The sequence below is a fragment of the Pezoporus occidentalis genome, unplaced genomic scaffold (genome assembly GCF_034315485.1).
Source record: "Pezoporus occidentalis ecotype Australia unplaced genomic scaffold, CSIRO_AGI_Poc_V1 ctg118, whole genome shotgun sequence".
Classification (NCBI taxonomy): domain Eukaryota; kingdom Metazoa; phylum Chordata; class Aves; order Psittaciformes; family Psittacidae; genus Pezoporus; species Pezoporus occidentalis.
In genome coordinates, this window is record NW_026912972.1 from 3,531,536 (window position 1) to 3,555,590 (window position 24,055).

Here is a 24,055-nt window from a genome sequence, read left to right on the forward strand (position 1 = left end):
AACACATATCACACTTATAAAGCTGTCTGAAATGACATTAAGGTTGCAAGGTCACACCTCAAGAGTTCGGCTGTGAAAGAAATGGGAGACGACTGCCTAACTGTAACTGGGGTCCCTTTCTGCACATGTACCAAGCTACTGCCTAGGTCAATAAACATGTTTTATTCTTCTCATTCTGTCTGCCTAGATTATCCCAGTCTTCACTGCATCAGCTTCCCACCCCAGTTCAAGCATTGCCCTTCTGGCCTCCAGTTCCTCACCCAGGGCCTGTCCATGTTTGCTGTCCAGACTACAGCCTTCACCACTGCAAACTCCAAAATTTTTATCTTCTTCATACCAAGGTCTGCTTTCATATCCCCTCTTGCAAGTTTCATCCCAAGCAGCAGTCTCCTCATTCCCATTTCTTTATTAACTTCCAGTTTTCCTTCCTTTCCTCCCAGTCCTTCTTACAACTTGCCTCCATCTCACTGCTTACTCATCCTCACCTTTCCCCATGCACCCTCTATCAGAGCTGTCTCTTCTCCTTACTTCAAGTCCTTGGCCATGTTTTCCAATATTGGTTGCCTCTGCATTTGAAACTGTGGACTTTCTCCTCTCCCAGAGACTACAAACAAAGGTGAGGCAGGTTATTGTTTTATTCCCACTCACAGAGATACTATATGACATGACATAAATTGGGATGGTTGGGCTCAGGGAGGCTTGAAGTAGCAGAGGCTCTAGCAAGTCTCTCCTGACAGTCAGCAAGGTGTCCCCTCCTCAACGAGGAAGATGCTAAGGAACTTCACAGGCAAGATGCTGGGTTGAAACAGCAAACCTGGGCCAACCCAGCCCGGAAAGGCAGCCTGGCTCCAGGAAAGGGCAGCTTGAGCCAAAACATGTGGATAAGAGAGCAAGGTGAGCCTGGCTGCCCAAGAGGAAAACTGCAGCCTCAAACACAAAGAGTTTGGCAAAGTGATGGAAACAGGGTCTTATAATGGAAAGTAGCAAGGCACCTTAGCTGGCAGGCTCACCTGTAACATCACAATCAACAAATGGACCATGTGTGAAGGGATGTACATGTTATCTACTAGTGTATGTCTGAGCATAAGATCGCCGTATCCATAGTGACGGCAATTGATATGCTAGCAGTACAGCAGGATAGAGTCTGACAGTCTGATTTGAAGCATAGGGTGTAAAAAGACCTGGAAAGACTTTTCCGAAGAGGCAGACAACCCTTCTTCGTAGCCCCTGGAAGAAAGTATAGGTTCCATCAGGAGAAAGTGTAACAGCTCCCAACAAAAGCATCTCGAAGGCTTTGCTATACCCTCTTCATTGGCAGAGAGATGGTGGCCATTTAGATCTGGGCTCTATTCCTGACCAAACTCCTGCTGCTGCTGGAGCGGCTCTGGGGAAGAGCCAGCTTGGATGATGGAACTGCAAAGGCTTTGGACTCTCTGGGCCCCTCTTGCTGACTGCAATGCAGTCTTCATGCCTCCTGTTGGGGTTCCCATAATGTTTTGTCCTTTTCTCTGGTGCAGCCACCACTATGTGTGTGACCTCCTCAGGCCACCCAAAGGGGCAGACCATGCTGGGGCCTCCCACTAATTTCTTCTTTCAGCAAGTCAGTGCTGAGGAACAGGCAGCAAGATACTTGTTCCAGTTCCTGTCTCAAAGGTGCAAAAGGACCCTCAGCCTGGGCCCTGAACTGAGGTTTGCTGTGGCCAGAACCCAGGCTGTAGGCCAAAGAAGTTATACTTGGGTTCTCTGCAGTCTGCAGGATGGACACATACAAAGCAGAAGAGTACCTTGTTCTGACACCCAGACAACTCTTCACCTAAATGTTCTGAAGTGATAAACAACCATCAGCTTCTCTGCATTGAGACTTACACCATCTGGAAACAAAAGAGCCCCCACATCAGATGCTGAGCATCCCTACAGAACCTTGAAACATGTACCCATGAAGAAACAGGCACTAAATTCAGTCAGATACAAACTAACTGCGCCAGCACCAGCACCATGGTATCCCTTGTCAGTCTATTCCCCTCTTACCCCTCCTCTGGCACAAAAGAAGACGTGCCTTAGTGTACAGCCTATGTCTAGCCTCATGCCAGCCTATGGCCAGTGCTAAATCCTCACAGATGAATATCCTGGTTCAGACTGTGAGATCCTGATCAATTACAGATCATGGAAGTCTCGTCCATCCCACACCTGATTTCTGCACTGTATGAGGCTGAGCTGGGATTTGGGGTGTTTCTCCAGTACAGAGGTATCTTCCAGCATCACTGGGTACCCATACACATGCTCTGTCAAGAACAAAGAACTGATGAAAACCGCTATTTTTTTAAATACAACACTTAAATGTTCTGAAAAGAAGGGCTCTGCTGCTGCCCTTTTAAGACCAGTTTGAAACACTTTACATGACTGAGGCTGCAGCACAGACTAGAAGAATAAACCCCTACAGCTCCCTTTCCTGAAGCAGCGCCAGGATCCCACCCTCCTGTGTGCATGCCAGTCAGCAGGGATTTTCAGCAGAGGTTTCCTCTGGTGCTCTGTCAGTGTTCTTTGGGAATGTGACAAAAATCAGGAGGTTTTTCCTGAAGCAAATTTTTACTTGTCCTTCAAAGAGGCGCCTTACTTGATCCAGGAGGATTTGGTGTGAGAGGATACCCCGAAACTGCAGCACTCAACACATCTCAATGTCCTTTAAATTCCTGAACATTTTAGAGGGTCTTGGTGATGTGGGAATTGTGAACATGAGGCTAATAAAGACTTCTGCATCTACATCATTATATTTGACATCAGGCCCATGATCAAGTGCAACAAATTACCATTTAAAAGATAACAGCTGATATTTCAAACACCAACCCTTCAAGTGATATGCTGCTTTGAAGACTACATTGCGCTTTGCTTTGTTGTACTGCTTCCAAGGAGTGGGGCTCATAACCATGTGCAGCTTCTGAAATGAGGCATGGTATTCTTCACAGTATCACAGTATGCTAGAGATTGGAAGGGACCTCGAAAGATCATCTTGTCCAATCCCCCTGCCAGAGCAGGAACACCTAGATAATGTTACACAGGAATGTGTCCAGGCGGGTTTTGAATGTCTCCAGGGAAGGAGACTCCACAACCTCCCTGGGCAGCCTGTTCCAGTGTTCACCCTCACTGAGAAGAAGTTTCTTCTCAAGTTTAAGTGGAACCTCTTGTGTTCCAGTTTGTACCCATTACCCCTTGTCCTATCATTGTTTGCCACTGAGTAGAGCCTGCCTCCATCCTCCTGACACTCCCCCTTTATATATTTATATACACTAATAAGGTCACCCCTCAGTCTCCTCTCCTCCAAACTATAAAGACCCAGCTCCCTCAGTCTTTCCTCATAAGGGAGATGCTCCACTCCCTTAACGATCTTCATTACCCTGCGCTGGACTCTCTCCAGCAGCTCCCTGTCCTTCTTGAACTGAGGGGCCCAGAACTGGACACAATATTCCGGATGCGGCCTCACCAGGGCAGAGTGAATTTCTTCCACAGCAAGAAATGACTATTGAGACAACATGTTTTAAAAGAGAAGGCTTCTTTCTATCAATACTAAAGGAACACAAAGGTGGCAGGAAGTTACTGTATAATCAGTTCTCTCCATATAGTTTAATATTACATAGCACTCTTTGTTTCCTAGTATAAAAATCCATGTGGCTCTATTTTATTTGGCTTTTGACCCTTTATTGCCTTCTTACTGGTTTACCTGGTCAGAATCCCAGCTCTTAACAGGAAAGATTTCCCAAAATCAACAATGAGGTGTATGAACATTAAGCAGTGTTCTCCTAACCATGCCAGAACGGCAAGAAGGGCACAGAAGTAGCTCATGCTAGGAAGGATCAGTACAGCATTCACAGTCTGCTGCTCAAATTCCCAGCCCAACTCTCTGCCAGTGGTATGAAAAATGGTCTGGGAAAACACCCTGAAGCCTGGTCATCAAGATAATTCTTCAAAATCTAGATTAAAAATCCATTGTGACTTCATTCCTAACAGTCATTTTCCTATTTCACCAATTGCTGAATGAGGAAGTTAGAAGATATAAAAACTGGAAGCAGCAGCAAAACCCAGTGTCGTAGCCATGCTAGAAAACACATTAAGGTTCCTGGGCTGTCCCACCTTTGCAAATCATTGTGAAGTGTTTATGCAAGGCCAAATTAGACAGGAAAGGGCACAATTGGACTTTCATAAACTAAAATGAGGAACCAGCCCCTTTGCAGCAAAAAGTCTAAGCATTCAACGTGCTCTTGAGGAGGAGGATGAGGAGAGCAGTCCGACCTTGCTGCAAAGCAGATCAATACCTGTGTGGAAGACCAGGGAGACAAGGAGAGCTTTCTTCCCCATAGCGGGGATGTTCCTGCCCTTTCCAACCCCTAACTGCAGCACTCTGTCTTACCGGCAATCCTGGTATTCCTGAAATTCCAACATTCAATACTTTCTGACGCTGTGGGCTTAGTCTCACTGAAAGAGCCAGGCATGTCTATACTGGGAGATCCCCAATGTGCATTAACCATTCCTGACACACGGCTTCAGGGACAAGGCTTCTGCAGGTAAGCAGGAATGTATTAAAGAGCAGGGCATAGAAAGCACATTTTCTCATTGTAAATAAACTGCTTTCTCAGCAGCTACGAGTGAGCTGTATCTTACATTTTAGGACAGGATTATTGACTTGTATTCCCTTGAAAGCTGCATACCTGCAGGACAGCAAATACACTGCAGTAGAAATACATTAAGTGCAACACAGACAGGATCAAATGCAATTGAACACCTTTACACTGCACATAGCAAAGCAGGAGGCCATCTAACGATGAGACGTGACTGCCTGACTTCAGTAAGTTTCCATGTTTTAGCCATGTGATGCTTTCAAGACCAATTCATTAACCGGAAGTGAAGCGCTCAATTTAGATCCTCCCCAGTTTCATTTTAACCAACCCCTTCTTGCTCCTTTTCTCAGCATCAATTCATACGTAGGGAAATAAATGACGACTCCATACAGCATTCCACAGTTTCTCATGTATTTTCATCTCTGTTTTGATGGGCACTCATGTTCACGACAGTGAATCGGAACATCTGTCAGGAAAGCTGCCTCTCTCAGGAATTACAAACATGACACAACTGTGACGCCAGAATATGCCTGAAACAGTGAAAAAGCAACATAAGGGGTACATTACACATTACTTCAGTTGCACCCTCTTCACAGGAAAGACAACAATAGAACCTGGTAAGAAGATGACGAAGATTTTCTGCATTGAGCAACACCCCCTTCCATTTTACTTCCCTTGTCATCTCTGCACCAGAAACACTGAAATAACCAGCCCAGCATCACTGCAGTTGTAATGACTTAACACCCACCTTAAGCACATCCAGAAAAAAGCCCTAATGTTGTAGGCTTCAGTGCTTTTAAATTATGTTTGTTACCATGAGAACTTGATTAAAATGCCACCCACAAGCTTGCAGAAGGGTAGGGGGGGAAACAACAACAACAACAACAATATACTTTTAATCAGTGGTAGTACACTTGCTGCATTGCAGCATTTTCCTCAGCTCCACACCACTCTGCAGGAAGAGGCAGCAGAGATGCTCAGACAGATTTGGTTTGCTGAATACTTTATCTTGGGAGAAAAATCCAGCTGACAGTTGTCATCCAGCGCTGTTACACAATGTTCCATTCAAGGGAGAACATACATACATGTTCTGCACCCTGTCACAAGGCTTGATATGAATACTAAATCACTACATGTATGTGCTAGGTGGAGGCAACTCTGACAGCCACTCAGGACAGACGTTTATCTCATCCGAGATAAATCAAAGCTATAAACACTCTGGTTTTCCCTCCACCTTACCCATGTGCTAGCTGTATAAATTTAGGCTGATTTTGATGTACACATATATCTGGAAATACAAATGATAGTGCTGTATCATCCAGGCTTTTTTCTTTCTGCTTAATTTACACTTTTGGATGAACAGCTGTGGGCACTGCATCACTGCAGCCTGACTTGGAGCCAGAACTGGCAGAACAGGCACCCCAAACCTGCAGGCCCTTCAAAGCACATAATTAGCAGCGTGGCTGAACCAAGAGCCAGTAAGAAACCACATAAAGTAGCTTGTTCAGCAGTATATGTGTTAAATGCCACAGCTGATGCAGGCTATAGGAACAGCATGTAGCCAGTGAGGGGTAGAAAGGGAGAAGGGTTTCACAACTCTGATCAGAATAACTTACTAGCTACTTACTCAAGGAGTCATCATACAGCTCTCTCTTAAAAAGGAGATGTATCTGCTCACCCACAGGAGGAAAACTGCCCCTATTGTAATGAAAGAGAGCAGCCAGACTGCATTCCATTTAAGGTGCGAACACAGTGAGCTTCCCCATGGAAGATCAATCGCCCTCTCAAGGACATTGTCCCTGCCAGAGCATTAGGCATCCTTTAGACTTCAAACAAATCACCTCCAAGAGGAACAACCTATCGGACACAGACAGATAGCATGCACCATGCCAGAAACCCTGGCTGCCATCTTCTCATGAGAGAAGTGTAAAGTGAGTTGAAAGAGAGGGAAAAATAGACCTTTGATGCAAGTTCAGTGGAGCAGGCAGCTCTCCCAGTTCTCCATGTGCATCTGCACACAACATTAGGAGCAGGTCTACAGGTTTTGATATTTGCAGCTACACTTTGACCTGTTATGAATTAAGCATCACCAATCATCAAGTGTTCTTCCCCAAAGGGAGTAATGGATCCAGGAACTGGCGGCAGGGGACACCCTAAAAGATGGTGATGTCCCACCTGAACTGCTCAGGCTGCACAGGGTGATTGTACCAGCTGGGGTGGGGAGGCACAAACAGCAGTGACACTGGAGGCTCTCAGCCGTGAAGCTGAATACAAGTGTACTTGCTTGCACTCAGAAGGTCAGGCAGGGAGCTTGTCATAACCCCTCTAGGTGAGATCCTAAAGGAAATGTTTTTTAAGCACTGTCAATCAATATTTTGGGGAAAAACTGCACATGGCACTGATCACCAGTGACTTCAGTGAAGTCACGAGAACCACCCTGACCTACCCCAGCTCGAAATCTGGTACCCACTGACTGCCTGGAGCTCTCACCTCAACCCCTTCCTGCTCCCACACACATAGAGGACTGACTCCCACCAACTTCCATGGGATATAGAATCAACCAGGTTGGAAAAGACCTTTAAGATGAAGTCCAACCATTCCTCAGGACTGCCAAGACTAAACCATGTCACTGAGGGCCTCAACACCATGCAGGCAAAACACGAGCAAAGCTTGACCTTATATACACAGAAGACAATGGGCATATCATACCTGAGGGTGGAACATGGCACAAAGAAGAATGCTACAATCATCCAAACCTCCCAGTGATGAAAAACAAAACTTCTCTGCTTTGTGTTCAAGCCAAAGCTTGTTACTTTCCATAGAAATGGATTTTCCTGGAGATTAATAACATAAGCAATTATAAGGTACTTTAAATAAAAAGATTGCCCTTTTATTATCTAGAGACTGCTGAGACTATGATTGTCTCACCTCTTCTTTGGATTATTGTTAATTTATTATTTGATGGCAATTTATCTTTTTCCATTAGGCATTAGCTGCATAGAACTTGCTAAAGGATGAAAACATCCATGCACTATTTAAATGCCTTCAGGATTATCTCACTCAAATACAGGTTTTCCTCCTCCTTCCGCTCTGGTGTAATATAGATACTCCTAAAAGAGTACCACAGGATCTTTCACAAGGCAGAACAGTTTATGGTTAAGGCACCAAGATACAAGCTCAGAGTTCAGTCCAGGGCTCTGCCATTCACCTGCTCCATGACCCTGAACTTATGAATAAACAAGCCTGTGCCTCAGCTCTCCTAGATGTAAAATATGGATTATAACATTCACGCTGTCTGTAACTTGCCTATTTATGCTGCAAACCCTTCAGGGCAAGGGCTGTCTCTTCCCATATGTGTGAGGATGCTCTGGCTCTCAACCAAAGCCTTTGGATCCAGATCCCAGAAAGTTTTGCTCCAGACGCAGCATTTATCAGACACAGCATCTGCCTGAAGGCAGCAAATCAAACTTGCAGCCACAAAAAGGAGACCCAAAAGGACAGGACTGCAACACTGGGACTGACAGCAGAGCCCGAGTTGCTCCTCGAGCATGCTGGGGAAGCAGAGGGATCTGGGACTCTGTGTCCCTGCTTGGCAGCGCTGGGGACAGAGGCAGCCCTGGGCTTTGACTGTCTCACAGCTCCAGTCTGTGGGAGCCAGCAGCTCAGTTCAGGTCCTCAGCACTGCTGAATAGGACCCTGATCTCTTACACCTCTTGACAACCAGGCAGAAGCATCAAGAATAGCCACAGTTTAAAACACGTATGTGAAGTCCCCGAGGGAGGTTGCAGCCTGCAGCCCACGTTGAGGAGCCCCTGCTGTTGGTGTTAGCATGAAAACAAACAAAAATGCAGATTCTTATTCCAACTGCTGGCCTGACCAACTGGGGTGTCTCCGAATGACTTCATCCTTTCACAGCATCTCCACAACACTTCCCCACTCTTTCCTCCAGGGATCTATATAAAGCTTTCTACATTTCCTCTTCTGATGGTTGCTCACTTCTAAAAATACTTCTACAAAGAACTGCCTTTGGTAGCAATTAAAATGTGACACAACCTAGTGCCAGAACCCATTTCAGAAAACACAGATCACAAGGTACGCATCACGCCCCTGACACCAGCCTGCCTCCACAACCACATACCAGGTCCTTAAAATTCCTCTGTGACATTAAACCACTGTTGCCAATCCCCTGCTTGATTCTCCTCGTTAAGTCAGCTGAAGATACCTAAATGTACAAGCAATCCAAAAATACTTGCTCCCTAATTCTCTCACTATGCTTGTGCCCAGGTTTCCTGTCCCTGCCTGTCTGCTGTGTCTATCCATACCCATAACTGTGAATCACACTGGACATCCTTGTCACGTTTGGCAGAAGATACTAAGCTCCTACCTACCACCTTAGGGAATCCACACATATGTACAGCAGCGAGAAAATATTAATGCCTCTGTGAAGGGAAATACAAGGAGAAGAGCACAGCCCTTAGTCCTTCTGCTTGACAGTGTCCTGGTGGTCTAACCAGGAGATGTGGAGCTCACATGCAGCCATAGCATATGCTCTTTCTGGCCCAATTACCTGTCTAAGCAAAGACAGGTAGAGGATGAAACAGATGTTGCTTAACCTACAGTGGGAAGTCATTGCAGAGAAGACATTGAAAGTTGCTACGTGGAACTCAAATGAAGGCAGGAGACCCCCAAAGGAGTAAGTGGAGATAATCAGGTGAGGAATCAGCAAAAACATGGGGGAAGAGAGCAGAGGATGCAGGGAAGAACCAAGTGCTGTGGGTCTGACGGATCACAGGAGGGAGCGTGAATCCTTCATAGGAAACCAAGAGGATGAGAAAACTTGTGGTACCTGGTACCACAGGAAGGGAATACAGGGGCTGGAGAGGTGGGGGTAGGCTGCAGGTGGTGCAGCAGTGCAAGCTGCGAGTAGAGCCCTGCCACTGGCTACCACTGCACACTGGCAAATTACCACGAAGTGTTTTCATTTATAAGGCAGTTTAACTGGCACAACCACCACCAGCAGTGAGCTGAACTCAAACCAAGAAGACGACTTGACTCCAGGCATCTCAAAGTACAGGTCTGCTCTGAAAGATACATTTCAGATTGTGAGACAAGGCATTTTCATGACTTTATAAGATCCTACTCACTCAGACCAGAAAAGAATAGCTTTTCTTATCTTAATTTGGCAGTTCTATTGCTAGCTGAAGCCAGATATCTAAACATTCAGAACCTGGGGGGGGGGGGGGAAGGGGCAGGGTGGATCTAATTCCATTTTAAGGCCAAGGTTTAAATTAGTTTTTCATGGAGCTGAACTATTTTGTCCATTTCTGTTACTTGGTACACTGGCCAACATGCAGAAATACCGAGCTGTGTTAGTAACCAGACTTATGCTATATTAGGGAGAAAAATATTCCCAATGGAAGCATTCTAGAACAACAGAGACAGACTAGAGATGAAGCTGACCTCATGTATTTTACAACTCATAATACATTGGATCTTAAGTAAAAAAAAAAACCCTAAGTAAAATAGGATTAGATCCCTTGTTAGCTGCACAATGTATGTGCTTTCACGTTGATGTGTCCCAGGTGAACTGCATCACGTTAAGCATGGTTTTCCAACTACAATTTCCCAGCATGAGCTACACAGTCTCTAAGCTACTAATTACACTGACAAAGAGCATCTCGCCAGCATGGTGGCTGCTTACACCTCCATGCCTCTTTGTAGACTCGACTGTAAGCTCCTACGGGTCTGGAACAACCCTGCTGTTTCAGCACGCAGCATTTAACACAACAGTGATCTAACCCAGACTTGGACACCTAGTTATTACTATTATGGCAGCTACAGCAATGAATCACGGAGCATTAGCAAGAATCACAGCAAAAGCTGTTGCAGACAGTAGTAGTTGCCAGGCATGCTGCCATTAACCCCAGACTTAACCCTCTTGTGTCTAATTCTGCTTTCATTAAACTCATAAAATGAAACAGAATTTGCCTGCGTTCTTAAGATTTTTAGCAGCAAAACTGAAGGAAGAATAATTCTGCAAGCAAGCAAATTAAATGTTTTTGCACAAAAGAAGTTGTAACTAAAATAAGGATACCAAGGAGTTGTTATTAAGAAAAATCTTACAGCTGTAGGTACAGGTAACATTATGAATTAATAGCTGAGAAAGGACCAGTGCCTTGCAGCCTACACCAGCTATCCCACACAGACATGGCAACAGGCAATCTTACCATTTTACTACAAAAGCACCCTGAAGCCTCTTGATTTAGAGCTCGAGAATGGTTTGGAAAGCAATGGAGAACAGGATCTCCCTTTTCACGTGAAGACTTCACTTGTACATGAATTGCACAGCCTATGATATCCCTCTCCCTGCATAATTCCTGCAGCTGCCAATGTGTCATGGCCAGAGAGCAGGCTGAATTATAACTTCCTGCTTCGGAAGGGACCAAAGCCTCAGAGGGTTTAGAAACGAGGGGAAAAAAATGACTCATTTCAAGGATGACAACTTGAGTGCTTTCTGGTCACGATTATGAAGAGTTTTCTTTCATCAACTATGCTGGAAAGAACATTATGATTCAAACATCTGTTCTTCTCATAAGCCTCACTCCTCAAGACAAATGAATCTGTGCCTCTCCCAAACTCCCCCCCGAGAATGTTCAGAGCACTCCCATTACTCCCACTATCTCTTTCAAAACCGTGTTTACTAACACAACTGCTTAAGCACACACACCTCAGGCTTAAGTCTTAGCCCGAGTCTCCTAGCACATGCTTAGGCATTTGGTGGCACTACAAAGCCATTTACAGTTATCAAGCGAGAACGGGTTCCTTTTATTCACAAGGGCTTTGCCATGCAGCACTCTCAGTGCTGACAGGTGACAGCACATCCCTGTATGCTGCATCCAAGTCCTGACACCACCCAGAACCACATTTCCAAGGGAAGTTCAGTAGAACTCAGTAGTAGAAAGACAAAGGTGGCTTTAGGCAGCAGCAGGGCTTGCTGTGGAGATAAATGGGGTGCGTGGTAGGGCAGGTCACTGGAGGAGGCTTTTTGAGCAGGTTCACCTTCATCTTGCATTAATTCCTTCCTTCTATAAAGACACTTCAACACCGCCCAGGAATGGAAAAGCTCAGCACTGGGGTTGGCTCTTGAGCCTGACAAAGGCATCAAGCACTACCTGCAACACAGAACAGTCCAGTTCCCCTTACTTAGCAATCTTTTCCTCAAAAACTAAGCTCCTTTGTTCATTACTGCAGAGAGGAAAGGAAGAGTGACATTTCCCTCTAGGTCACCTCTTGCGTCCAAGGGGTTGGAGAGATGTTTACTAAAAGCTGCAGCATGTCATATAACGTCTGCCTGTCAATTCCTGCCTGAACAGTGTTCCTTCTTGGCTGTAAACAAGTGGCAAGCACCTACCAGTGACTCAGCCTGCTAGGTAGGATTATTACTAACACCACCACTACCATCATCATGATTTACTAGTGACAGGACATTCTCCTTCCTTTCCGCTGCTTGACAACCCTGCCTGAATCCTTTCAAAATGCGGCAAATACCACCTTTGATAGTTGATAAAAACAAGTAACACAGTGTTTTGCCTTTATGGCTTATGTTCAAAACAGGTGTTTTCAAACGGAAGAAGTTGCAGATAATGGTTATTAAGATAATCACAAGAAAGGAGTAAAGAGACAGGTTGATTATAAACCAATGAGCTTTTGACTCTCCAGAAATCAAGACAACACTCCACCTGCAGGTACTACAAGAAATCCTTCTAGCAAGTATGAGTTCACATCCCTTCTCCTAAAAACTGTTCTAACCATTGCTCACTGACACCTTTCTGTACAATGTTAACTTTCAACCAACAGCGAGGGAAATCTCTAAGTCTGAAATACAAGCTAAAGTGTATTTAAACTGTAGTCATTTAAAGTACACTCATCTCTCCTCAGAACTCATGCAAGATGTGCTCCTAGTGAAGAGGTTCCGACTTAACTGAACAAAATATTGATGCACCCATGCTCTCCCTGAGTACACTGCATGTCCTCCTTGGCCTCCTGCTGTCTTCAAGCCTGTGCTCAGTATGGCTGCTGCCAAGCACTAACCCCATATATGTGCTCTCCTTCTGAGCATCCCTAGGTTGAAAGTAGAAAAAGCAGCGTAAGTAACACTTATGCGTTACTCAACACTATTAGGAATCTCAATGTGACAGAGCCTTTAGAGGGCGAGTCCCTCCTCCTGCATAGAAAACATCCCCACACTAGGCCTAGGCCGTGCCCAGGTGAGCAAATTGTCTTGGGACCTTCCTTTTGTAGAGGGCCTTAATAAAACCAGCCCAGTGAAAAGGTCATGTCAGGAGATACTGATTTTGTTCACGGTGTGCAGGGCATCACAGGGCTCAGTGACCAGCATGAAAAGTCACTGCATCAGCCCCAGAAGCATTGGCACTAAACCCACACCATCAGAGAATGCCATAACACTTCCAAAGCCAAGCCCTCAGCTCCAAACAGGCTGTACTAGCACCCCAGCTGAGAGGCATGTGAGCCCTCTGTGCCACCTTGCTGGTTCTGGTACTCCTCCTCCACATGCAACAGCCCAGCCTTGGGGGATGCTCTCACACAGGAGGCAACGTGACATCCTCCTTCACCTGAGTCCCTACCTCATTTATCACAACTTTCCCATCACTCACCTGCAGTACATTATTTCCACTGCTAGTTTCCACTGTTACTTTTAGTCACTACAGAGACAACGGGACACAGAACAGACAGCAATGCTTACAAGACACTGTAACCTGTTTTTATCTCCTAGCCACTGATGCAGTGACTCTGTGCAGAAAATGCTAGTTCTGATTTCCATATTTTCATAGAGTCATAGAATAGTTAGGGTTGGAAAGGACCTTAAGATCATCAAGTTCCAACCCCCCCCCTGCCATGGGCAGGGACACCTCACACTAAACCATGCCACACAAGGCTCTGTCCAGCCTGGCCTTGAACACCACCAGGGATGGAGGATTCACAACCTCTCTGGGCAACCCATTCCAGTGCCTCACCACCCTAACAGGAAAGAACTTCTGCCTTATATCCAATCTAAACTTCCCCTGTTTAAGTTTGAACCCATTACCCCTTGTCCTGTCCCTACAGTCTCTAATAAATAGTCCCTCCCCAGCATCCCTATAGGCCCCCTTCAGATACTGGAAGGCTGCTATGAGGTCTCCACGCAGCCTTCTCTTCTCCAGGCTGAACAGCCCCAACTTCCTCAGCCTGTCTTCATACAGGAGGTGCTCCAGTCCCCTGATCATCCTCGTGGCCTCCTCTGGACTTGTTTCAACAGTTCCATGTCCTTTTTATGCTGAGGACACCAGAACTGCACACAATGCTTCAAGTGAGGTCTCACGAGAGCAGAGTAGAGGGGCAGGATCACCTCCTTCGACCTGCTGGTCACGCTCCTTTTGATGCAGGATACTGCAAGTGCACACTGAAGCCGGCTCATGTTCATTTTCTCATCGACCAACACCCCAAGTCCTTCTCCTCAAGGCTGCTCTGAATCTCTTCTCTGCCCAACCTGTAGCTGTGCCTGGGATTGCTCTGACCCAGGTGTAGGACCTTGCACTTGGCATGGTTAAACCTCATGAGGTTGGTATCAGCCCACCTCACAAGCATGTCCACCTCCCTCTGGATGGCATTCCTTCCCTTCAGGGTATCAACCGAACCACACAGCTTGGTGTCATCGGCAAACTTGCTGAGGGTGCACTCAATCCCACTGTCCATGTCAGCGACAAAGATGTTGAACAGGACCGGTGCCAACACCAATCCCTGAGGGACACCACTCGTTACTGGTCTCCAGCCGGACATTGAGCCATTGACCACAACTCTTTGTGTGCGGCCATCCAGCCAGTTCTTTATCCACCGAGTGGTCCATCCATCAAATTGATGTCTCTCCAATTTAGAGACAAGGATGCCGTGTGGGACAGTGTCAAACACTTTGCACAGGTCCAGGTAGATGACATCAACTGCTCTACCCCTGCCCATCAGTTCTGTAGCCCCATCGTAGAATGCCACCAAACTGATCAGGCAGGATTTCCCCTTAGTGAAGCCATGCTGGCTGCTTCCATTTCAGACTTGCCCACTTTAACTGCCCGTGGCATCCCAGCAGCACCACAGGGCACTCCACAGTCAGTACTTTTGTATTTCAAGAGCAATGTCAGTTAGAGATGGGACCTGCAGAGACAATTTAAGCTTTGCACAGTTGATGTCTGAAAATTTACTTTATTGCCAGCTGAATATTAGCAGTGGAGAAGAGGTGACTGCAGTAAAACTGCCCATTACTTGAAGTATTACAGGCTAATTTAATCCCTCATTTAGTACAAGGGTTTTTTGGGGCCATGGGAAAATTCCTGAAGTGTGCAGGATCCTGTGGGCACACTGGGATGGTGCTCAGTGGGACAGCTGCCTCTAGGGCAGCTCCTGCCCTCCTGTATTCCTTCCCACACTGCTGGGCTGCTTGTGCTATGCTTCCCAAGAGAAGGAGTAGTACTGAAACTCAGTGCCACAACAAAAGGCACCTTAAACCTCAGGAATGCCAGCAGCACGTGTCTCAGGGATAGGACAGGCTTGCACACACAGTATTTATCTTGACTCCCACAGCCACAGCAAGCCATGGCTTGTGAGAGAGAGAGAAGAGTTCAGAGGTGAAAATTGTACTTGTGTGTGTGCTTTATACAGCCTAAAAACTTAGAGGGCCAAATCTGATTCTTGATCTCCATTTCCCTCAGAATCACAGAGATTCACAGAGCCAGGAGAGACTGTGTGCAGAAGTAAACTAGGAGCTGGCCAGGAAACAGATTTATGGGCTTATAAAAGCTCAGGAAGTATAAAACCAGCCTTTGTACCCGATACGTACACACACAAGCGCATCCATGCATGTACACACAGATCCCAGATCACACACTATTATGTTGGTTTCATTCTGCAGTACCACCCTGCCTCCCTTTACGGCTGTGCTTCATCTTTCCATTCTTTCCTCATAAAGCATCTCAGCAGCCTCCGAAGCATGGCACAGACTACTTGAATAATTAATTGTGTGTGTGTGTGTGTGTTCATGGTGCTCATGAAGTGTCTGAACCTCCTCTAGCTTGCTGAGCTGAGAGGAGATCCTGGGAAGGGGACCACCATCCCATTATGCCCTACATCTCACTCTCCATGAGCTTCTACAGGCATCTTCTGAGCTCACTGAAACCTTTTTGTTTCGCCTTTGTTGTAAGGCCAGAGCAAACACATTTCACCCCAAAAGAACGGCAGTATTTAACCCGACCCTGCCTAAGTAAAGTTACAACAGCAGGAACTCGGGCAGTTTTTCACCTTACACTGCCCTCCTGTATTTCTTCCTTATGCTTCATATATTGTCTGCCAATAAAACTCCATTCCCATTTGCTGAAGTTCAGTATTCTGTCTTTAGCATTTCAAACTGATGCTTGTGAGAACAGAAGCTATGTTCACTTGTAAATCAAACTGAAATGAATACCCATGCATACAGAAACACTGGCAAAACAAATGACGCAGGCAGCACGTGATCTCTCTAACTCTTGTTTTCAGCCTGCTGAGACAGGGGTCTCCTGAAAGTTTTTCCTCTTCCAAAGCAGAGAAAAAGTGAATTTCTTTGATCTAATCCAATCAATTCCAATTCTGCAGCTGAGGCAGTATTGTGCTTGCCTGTACTCTGCCACTGTTCTTTTTTCTGTGGTGCAACTCACTGCAATGGCGGGACAAGACACATCAGAGCACTGCGCAGCAACACCATCACCAATCTCAGCTGCTCTGTCCTTGTGTCAACACCATCTTAGGCCCTTTCCACCTGGAGTTGTAAGCAAGTTCTTGCTAAGCCAAAAGCAAGAAGACAGCTGCTTTTGCAATGGGTACAGTGGCTACAAAAGCAGGAACCAACCCCAGAAGAATAAAGTGCTCCAGAAGCCAGAGGAGTTTTCTTTTTGCTCTTTTCTCAAGCCTCCTTGGTCTGTTGAAGCAGCCTCCTTGTGAAACTATGCCAACAAGTAAAAAGGTCATACCTGGTTAAGCAGATGATAGGATGCTGTGTCTGGTTCTTAAACAAGGGAAACTCTCTGTTCCTATAACGAAATAGAGAAAAAAACATGCTCTATTTAGTCTCTGTTCAGTGAATTTCGCATAAACTCAACACTATGAGGACTACAAGATGCTGTAAATGTGTACACTTACGTTCCAGCCTTTTCCTCTCAGCTTTGCTTCCCAAGGCTCACTAGAGATGCATTAATTCAGATCCCTGTTATGTCCAGCCTGCTTCAGGACCACCAAGGAGCTGCTAAATCCTTAGGCTTTCCCTAAGAAAAGCTGGCAATGGCTTCAAAATGCCACCTTCCCTGGATTCAGGGAAGGCAAATGGAGCACACCCCCAAGCCAGCCTCTCTCCACTGGGAGACCTGGCAGGCTGCTAAATTTACAGCTTCTGCTGCAGGAGCATCTCAGGCAGGAACAAGGAAAGCGTCTGCCAAGATGCCCAGAAAGTAATGGAATAAGATCAGGAGTCCCTCACTGACTTCCCAGCACCCAAAAATATCAGTGCAGGGAACTCCTCCATTTTCTTCTTAAAGCTGCTTCTCTTGCCTCACTTGTAGAGCAGAGGGCCTTTTTGCCACATGTATCTTTGAGTATCCCCTAAGTACCCTCTCAGACGCTTGTAACTGTGCTGCTTTTAATCGTGCAGAACTTAATTCCCAGTATATGATACCTGACTCAAGCTAATGCTTCTCTTTGGGAGTTATTTCTTTTAAAGGTTCAGCAAGAGCAGGCCAGGCATTTCCAAGAACCAGATTAGTGAGGAATACATGACTAAAACCAAGTTAAAAACAAGGATAGGATTAAGGTAGTGAGGAAAAATAAGATAGAAGTATGGAATTAAAGAGAATCATAATGCATATACACAAAGGGAAGCAACCTTAAGATGGAGTTCACACCTTTCCTGTTTCCAAGCTTGGACTCTCATCCTTCGACACTGAGTTACTCTCCTTGCCTACACCATGTCACTGGCATGGGGCTGTGCTAACTACAGCTTTCCACCAGTTTGCCCAGTTAACAACCAGTTAACAACCAGCAGGAATGGAAAGATTTTGCTGCCTTGAAGGAGGAAGGTTTCAGATGGTTCTGACAGCAAATAAACAGGAAGCGACTGCTCCACCTTACTGCAGAGGCTGTTATCAGAGTGCACCGTTCACTTACAGGGAATAATTAGTTACACTAAGTGAGCTATGTGGAGATGAGGCTCCAGTCAGCATCAATGCTACCCCCCTGCAGGGTGACGAGGAATGTTAAAATAAGCTAATTAAATTTGCTCTGGCTCAGCAAAAAGATCGAAGCTCTCGACAGCTGAGTGCTGAGCACTCGGCATCCCAACAGCCCTCTGATGTGTCACTGGTGCAAAGCAATGCCATGGAGCCAGAAACAGGGGAGGCAGATGCTCGCCTCTTGGCAGAGGTAATAGCAGGAGACAGAAGCATTCAACAGGAACACTAACAGAAAGATAGACACACCTGCAGCATGTGTGCCCGATGATCAGATGGCATTCTGACATCAAAAATTCTGCTTTGTGCTTTCGCACTGTCTACTGCCATTGAACATAGAACCACAGAATGGTTTGTGCTGGAAAGGACCTTAAACATGCACTCTAATAGGCTGAACTGAAACCCCTCTGCTAAAGGTTTACTGCAATAAATGTGACTTTAGCCAGTAGCAGAATACGAAAAATACCAGACAAACAAAACAGAGAAGCCAGAAGCGAGAGGCGGTTTTGATGCCCCAGGAATTTGCTGGGGACAGCTGTAATCAGCATTTCCACCTCTTGCTGACCAGGAAGAAAATGAGATGGTTCAAAGAATCTTCCCCTAGAAAACAGATTAGAGACCCCCACACACCAAGGAGCCAACAGCTCCATGCTTGGGGCAGTTGTCTAGGAAGCAAGAAGTTAACATTCAAGTGCCTGGTCAGAACCTGGCACCACATGCATGAATGGGGTTTTTGACTTCTTGTGAGCATCTTCCAATAACTGCAGTACAGAATGTGCTAGGAAGGGCTTCTTGTTTGCTGTACTCCCCAACCCTCTTTCTTCAGACAGAAGCTGCTGAAGAACCTACCCCAGTAAGAAAGTCATTGAAATTGGCACAGTCTTTAGAAAAGCTTCAAGCTTTGATGAAGGAAAATGCTGGCTTGCTGATGCACCAGAGCCAGGAGCAGCACCTGGGCTGCTCCAAGCATTGCCCTTCCCAGGGACAGGGCACACTACGGACAAGCTGATTATCACTCCTAACCCGAAGCTGCCATCAGAAGACCCTTCAATCTTGGATATGGAAACCTTTATCAAGATCATGCAAGCTTATCACAATGCAGAAACCTTGCTGAAGTCTCATTCACAGACTCAGAATGCATTTTCTTTCACTGAAGAACATGTACAGGTTTCTGCTGATGCAGACTTACGCAGGTCTAGACAGCTCTAGGCTGGATGCACTGTGACCTAGCATCAAATGGATACAGGTACCTGTTTATTCTGCCTCTTCCTGTGTGTAGAGCATGTCACTGACTGCATCCTACTTACCCTGTTGTGTATATCAGGGATTACATTTCCTTCTTTTTGTTAAACACTTTGACATCTACCTATAAAAACTGATAGAAAAAAAAACACAAAGTGCATATATATACACACACAACAGAGGACTAAGTCTTGCTTTTATACACAAGGTATTTGCAACTATTCTTCACTAACATACACCTACTCCTGTTTCTCCTCGATTAAACTTTAAAAACCACCCTGGCTTGATAAATTTATACATTTTATTCAAATAAAGAATATATCTGTATTTTACAAGGAGCTGTTTCCCTTTCTTTCCTTCTGGGGGACTTTTCCAAAGACTCCTGGATCACCCATCCAACAACACACCCATTCTGCACAGTTATCTGTGATGAAAATAGTAAGGACCAAGCGCATACTCTTCCTAAGCTGTTCCACTTCTTCCCCTCAGAAAAGAGCTGTGCTGTTATCCTGAGGGGTCAGCCCATCTACCTGAGGCCCTGACCCTGCCTTGCACAGTTCCATTGGCTTCACCAAGCCCCTGCCCAACTGCATAGTTAAGAGAAACTCTCCCAAGCGGGAGCCTGTTTTTTGCTACGTATTCCCTCAGAGCGGTGTGCAAGCAACGGTTAAAACCTAAATTGCCACAAATTACTTTTAAGCATTTAGTGCTCTGCCCAACAATGCATTTTACACACATTAGTCTGCAAATACTAAGGCTGCAAATGGATCTGATCCATTAGCACCAAAGCTTTCCACATAGCTTTTCCTTTTAGAGTACACTCTCCTCCTCCTTCCTACTTTCTATGCCCCCCCATGCTTTCCCAGCTGGTGTTGATGTGGAGAGCAAAGGTCTTCCAAGCACTACAGCTAAAGGAGGTCATCCAGAGGCCAGGTTCTGCTGGTGTAAACTGCTGACCATGAGCAGAAGTCAGTAGCTTACCCTGCCTGCAGACACGGCCCAAAAATTGCAGAAGGACTGCAGTAGGATGCTGCCTTAACTCCAGAATCAAGAGTCCACTGCCACTCTCAGCATTGATGCCAGCTCACTGGATGAGCATTCCCACTGCTCACCCAGTGACTACAGCAATCTCCTCTCACTGTAATATCCACTTCAAAGGTTTCAGTAGTTTAAAACAAAGCCTCACAAATCGAGAAAATCTATTCATGGGGAAAAGCATCCTGGGGATGCTAACTGCTAGTCTGAGCAGCTCACAGCCATGAAGGCAGAGGAGACAAGAGGCAGGGTGGGTACGACCCTGAGGAGGAGATGGGGAAAATTAAATGCTCTCTCAGCATCCAAGAAACATGGTAATTGGAGCCTGAAATACTCTGAAGGCAGGAGACACTGCTCAATCATTTATGGGAAGTTGAGGTAAGCAGTGTCAGCATAGCTGGCTTGGGAGGAAACAGTTTTCTCACCCTCTTAACACAAAAGTAACTCGGCTACATTAGTGGCTGCCAGTAAGTAAGGAATAAAGAAAGGAAACAGAGAAGGAAAGCAAAGGATAAAATGAGTACATCAATATTTTCACAGCTTGCATAGAGCAGCCCAGCTAGGACCCTAAGGGGGTTTGTTTCAGGAACCTCAGAGATGGAAACAATTGGTACATTTGATGAAAATACATGGTGTCTGGGCTTTATAAATGGTGTCTCTGATAATGTATCTGATTTCATAAATAGCAGGGAAAGAAATGGCTCTGATGACAATTACTGCCGAGGCATTTTGCCATGACTACTGGCACAGTCCTGTCATTAACACTCCATTTCTCTTCACCACAACTTACTTCCTTTGTAGTTGCTCAGTGAAGATAGGTCTGGGGGCTGTTTTCCTGGTCTTGTCAAGATGAATTTTACTGCATACTGTTTGAAAGATGTGCCACCTGCTATTTTATATCTATAATTTATTGTATAATGAGTGCTTATAAATCCTTATGATAGTTTAAGAGACTTGCAAAATGAATTGCTGGCCTAGTTGTTTCTCAGATCGTCAGCAAAGCAGGACTGGCTCAGGTCACTTTGAGTTCCTTCACACACCCCCCTCTGGCTGCAGCTCTGGCTGGCTTCATCCACAGAAGAATGTGGCCTCCAGGAGAAGGACCACTGTAAGGCTCTCACTGCTGCCACAGCAATGATAGCTTTTGCCATTTGCTTTAAGAAGTCTCATCTCTTTCAGATACCCATCAAACCGCTATATGGGCACAAGCTGTACCTTCACATGCTGGAGAGGAAAAGCTCACTCAAGAATCCTTTCTGGACAAGGACTGCGTGCTACAGTCATTTAGTGAAACAGAAACCAGCAACCCAGCCAGCACGTTGGTAGGCAGGAGAAAGTCCTTAGTTAAGACGTGGGACTGTGAAATCTTCCACCGATGAGGGGCACACTGTCCTCACCTCAGTATCACACAGCACAAGACATGTTTCCACACTTCAGTCTAGCACCACACACCCAGAGCTCCCATAGGGAGCTGAAGACTTATCCATCTGGGACATTACTTTGCATTCCCCCTACCTCTCAGGGCCAAGGACCTTGTCAAACACTGAACGGGGAGGGGGGGGGACACGGACATGACACACCCAACCCTTCTTCAGAATAAGGGTACTGCATGCATCTCATTAAACACTGCATTTAATCTGGTTTTGGACTAACAATGCTTTCTAAAACAAGCCATAGCCTTCAGTGAGCTCATGGATGCAAAACCAAAAGCGCGTGTTGAAATAAGACTGTTCCCAAGCAAATAAAGCCATGATGTGCCAAGACTGCAGAGGGCTTTCTGTCTCAGTCATGAATGGCAGACACTATCAACAGAGAAAATCAGGCACTGCCTTTCATCTCTGTACAAAAGCCCTGAGAGCCAAGCTGCTGCACACTGGCAGCATAGGAGTCTTTCCCTCAGACAGTACGTTAATCTGGAGGGAGGGAAAGGAGAGGAAGGGAGGAAGGAAGAAGAGGGCCTGAGGAGCTGGGGCGGGACAAAGAGTCATGGCTGGGCAGGGCCATTTCAGCTTTGCTAAGCATGGATTTAGGGAAGCTGGAGATGCACTGCCCAGACAGGAGCCTGAACATCTGGCTGAGCCTGGCGTGGGCACACAGCACAGACCAGCCATGGGTCCACACTGTCGACACTGCTGCTCCAGGGACCACTCCAACCCTGCAGCAATGAGGGCATCTTCTCAGCTGCTGGTGTTGAGTCCCTGCATCATCCAGGATTGTAATACAGGTATAGCCCATGTGTGGTGTGGATTTAGGTGGACACACAAGGCAGCTGCAACAACTGCCTTCCACAGGACAGCACAGGCGTCTTTCACCATTACTAGTGGTCTTAAGGGGTGGGAAGGGGGCTTTCTGCAGCTGAGAATTTAGGGATGCAAGAGAAGGGGTTAAAAGGCATGAGCTACTGCATTGGCTTGGCTCCATCCTCTTGCTTGAGGATCTTGCTTGGATGGGGTTTGAACTAGATGATCTCTAAGGTCCCTTCCAACCCAAACCATTCTGTGATTCCAAGATCCTTTTCAAACACATCAGTTCTGTTGATCCTGCAGATTCTCCTGTGATGTACTAGGCAGACAGAAAATTCCCTCAGTACCTCCTATACCCAAGAGCCAACTTGGTATTTCAGGTGTGATGGAAATGCAAGCATGACACAATTAAAATGTCATTTATTTTGCTTGGGTTGGGTTTACATTTTTGTCAGTGTGGTGTTATTGTAAGCGGCAAACTTTAAATGATTCTGATGAAAAGGTGATAAAATGCCATTTTACAGGTTTGTAGACTGAAACTTACTGTGGGTAAGAGTGGGTTACTGCCCAAGACAGGGAGAAAACCAGCTCTTGCCTCTAGTAATAAGGTCAAACATACACTCCCAGCATTGCCCCTGATGCAACACAGGGTGTAACTCCACAACCTTGCAGTAACCAAGCACAGCCTTCTCCCAATGTGCCTGCTAACACAAATTACACGATGCCAGGAGAAGAGGTTCAGGGTTCAAGGCTGCTCTGGGATTGCATGGGAAAGCCACGTTAGCCTACAACTAGTCCACAGGTTTCTGTGACCCGCTGGCTGTTTTAAAGGCTCCAAAGTTAACTTTGAGGAGCAGAAAGCAGTTGTGTGGTACCCACAGTAACAGTTTAAGCTGCAGTTTTATACTGAGATGGATATATTTGAGATAGTAAGGCCTAAAGCACCAGATTAAATAAGGAAGGGGCACAGAAGACATTGGCTAGATCACATCTTCCAAGGCACGGCTCCGGTGTTGTGGCATATGTGCTACCAGAGATGCCCAAGACAAATACAAATGGCAAAAAAACATTGCCTGAAGACCTCCACCTGGGAATAAACATGGCAGGGGATGCAGCACAGGCCAGCAGGTATTCCCAGCCTATTTCTGCAGAAATAGCACTCCCATACTTTGTATTTCTGCTCCTTCCTTCTCCCTAGTTTACAGCATCCCAGCCAAGCAGCGGTCTGGGGGGCACTGACCACATCCCATGGCTCCTTATGGAAGTTTTACTGGCACTGTTTTGGTACAAGCCACATTGCTGTGCTCATGATCACACTACAGACCCATTTCACACACGTTCCAGTAACACATGCACTTCCCATGCACAATACGTCCGCAGAGCAAAAGCTCCAGAGGCTTTAAACCTTTTATCTTTTAAATCACCTCTAAACTGCTTATCTCCATTAGCAATCTGGAATGCACAAGTCACCTGTCACAGACTGAAGGGGAATTAAGTAAACCAAAGTCCTTCGGTAGTTGACAAATGGAAGCTTTTTGCTTGCTTTTCTGGGGATTTTCCAGACACCCTCTCCTGCTGTCATTGCCTCCACATCTGCCCCTCTGGAGCCCAGGGAAAGACCCTCCATCAC

The 24,055-nt window shown here is 46.0% G+C and overlaps 1 protein-coding gene across 44 annotated transcripts in view; it reads right to left on the reverse strand.

The window, feature by feature from the left end:
* Window positions 1-24,055, reverse strand: part of MAP2 (microtubule associated protein 2) — a 226,684-nt gene that overhangs the window by 89,319 nt on the left and 113,310 nt on the right. For 43 of the 44 annotated variants that reach the window (XM_062602511.1, XM_062602338.1, XM_062602502.1 and 40 more), the window contains one exon: window positions 16,658-16,717. The exons of the other annotated variant lie outside the window; for it this stretch is intronic. The gene's annotated coding sequence lies outside the window, so the exon portion shown is untranslated. The remainder of the gene's footprint in view (window positions 1-16,657; window positions 16,718-24,055) is intronic. 44 annotated transcript variants of the gene reach the window in all.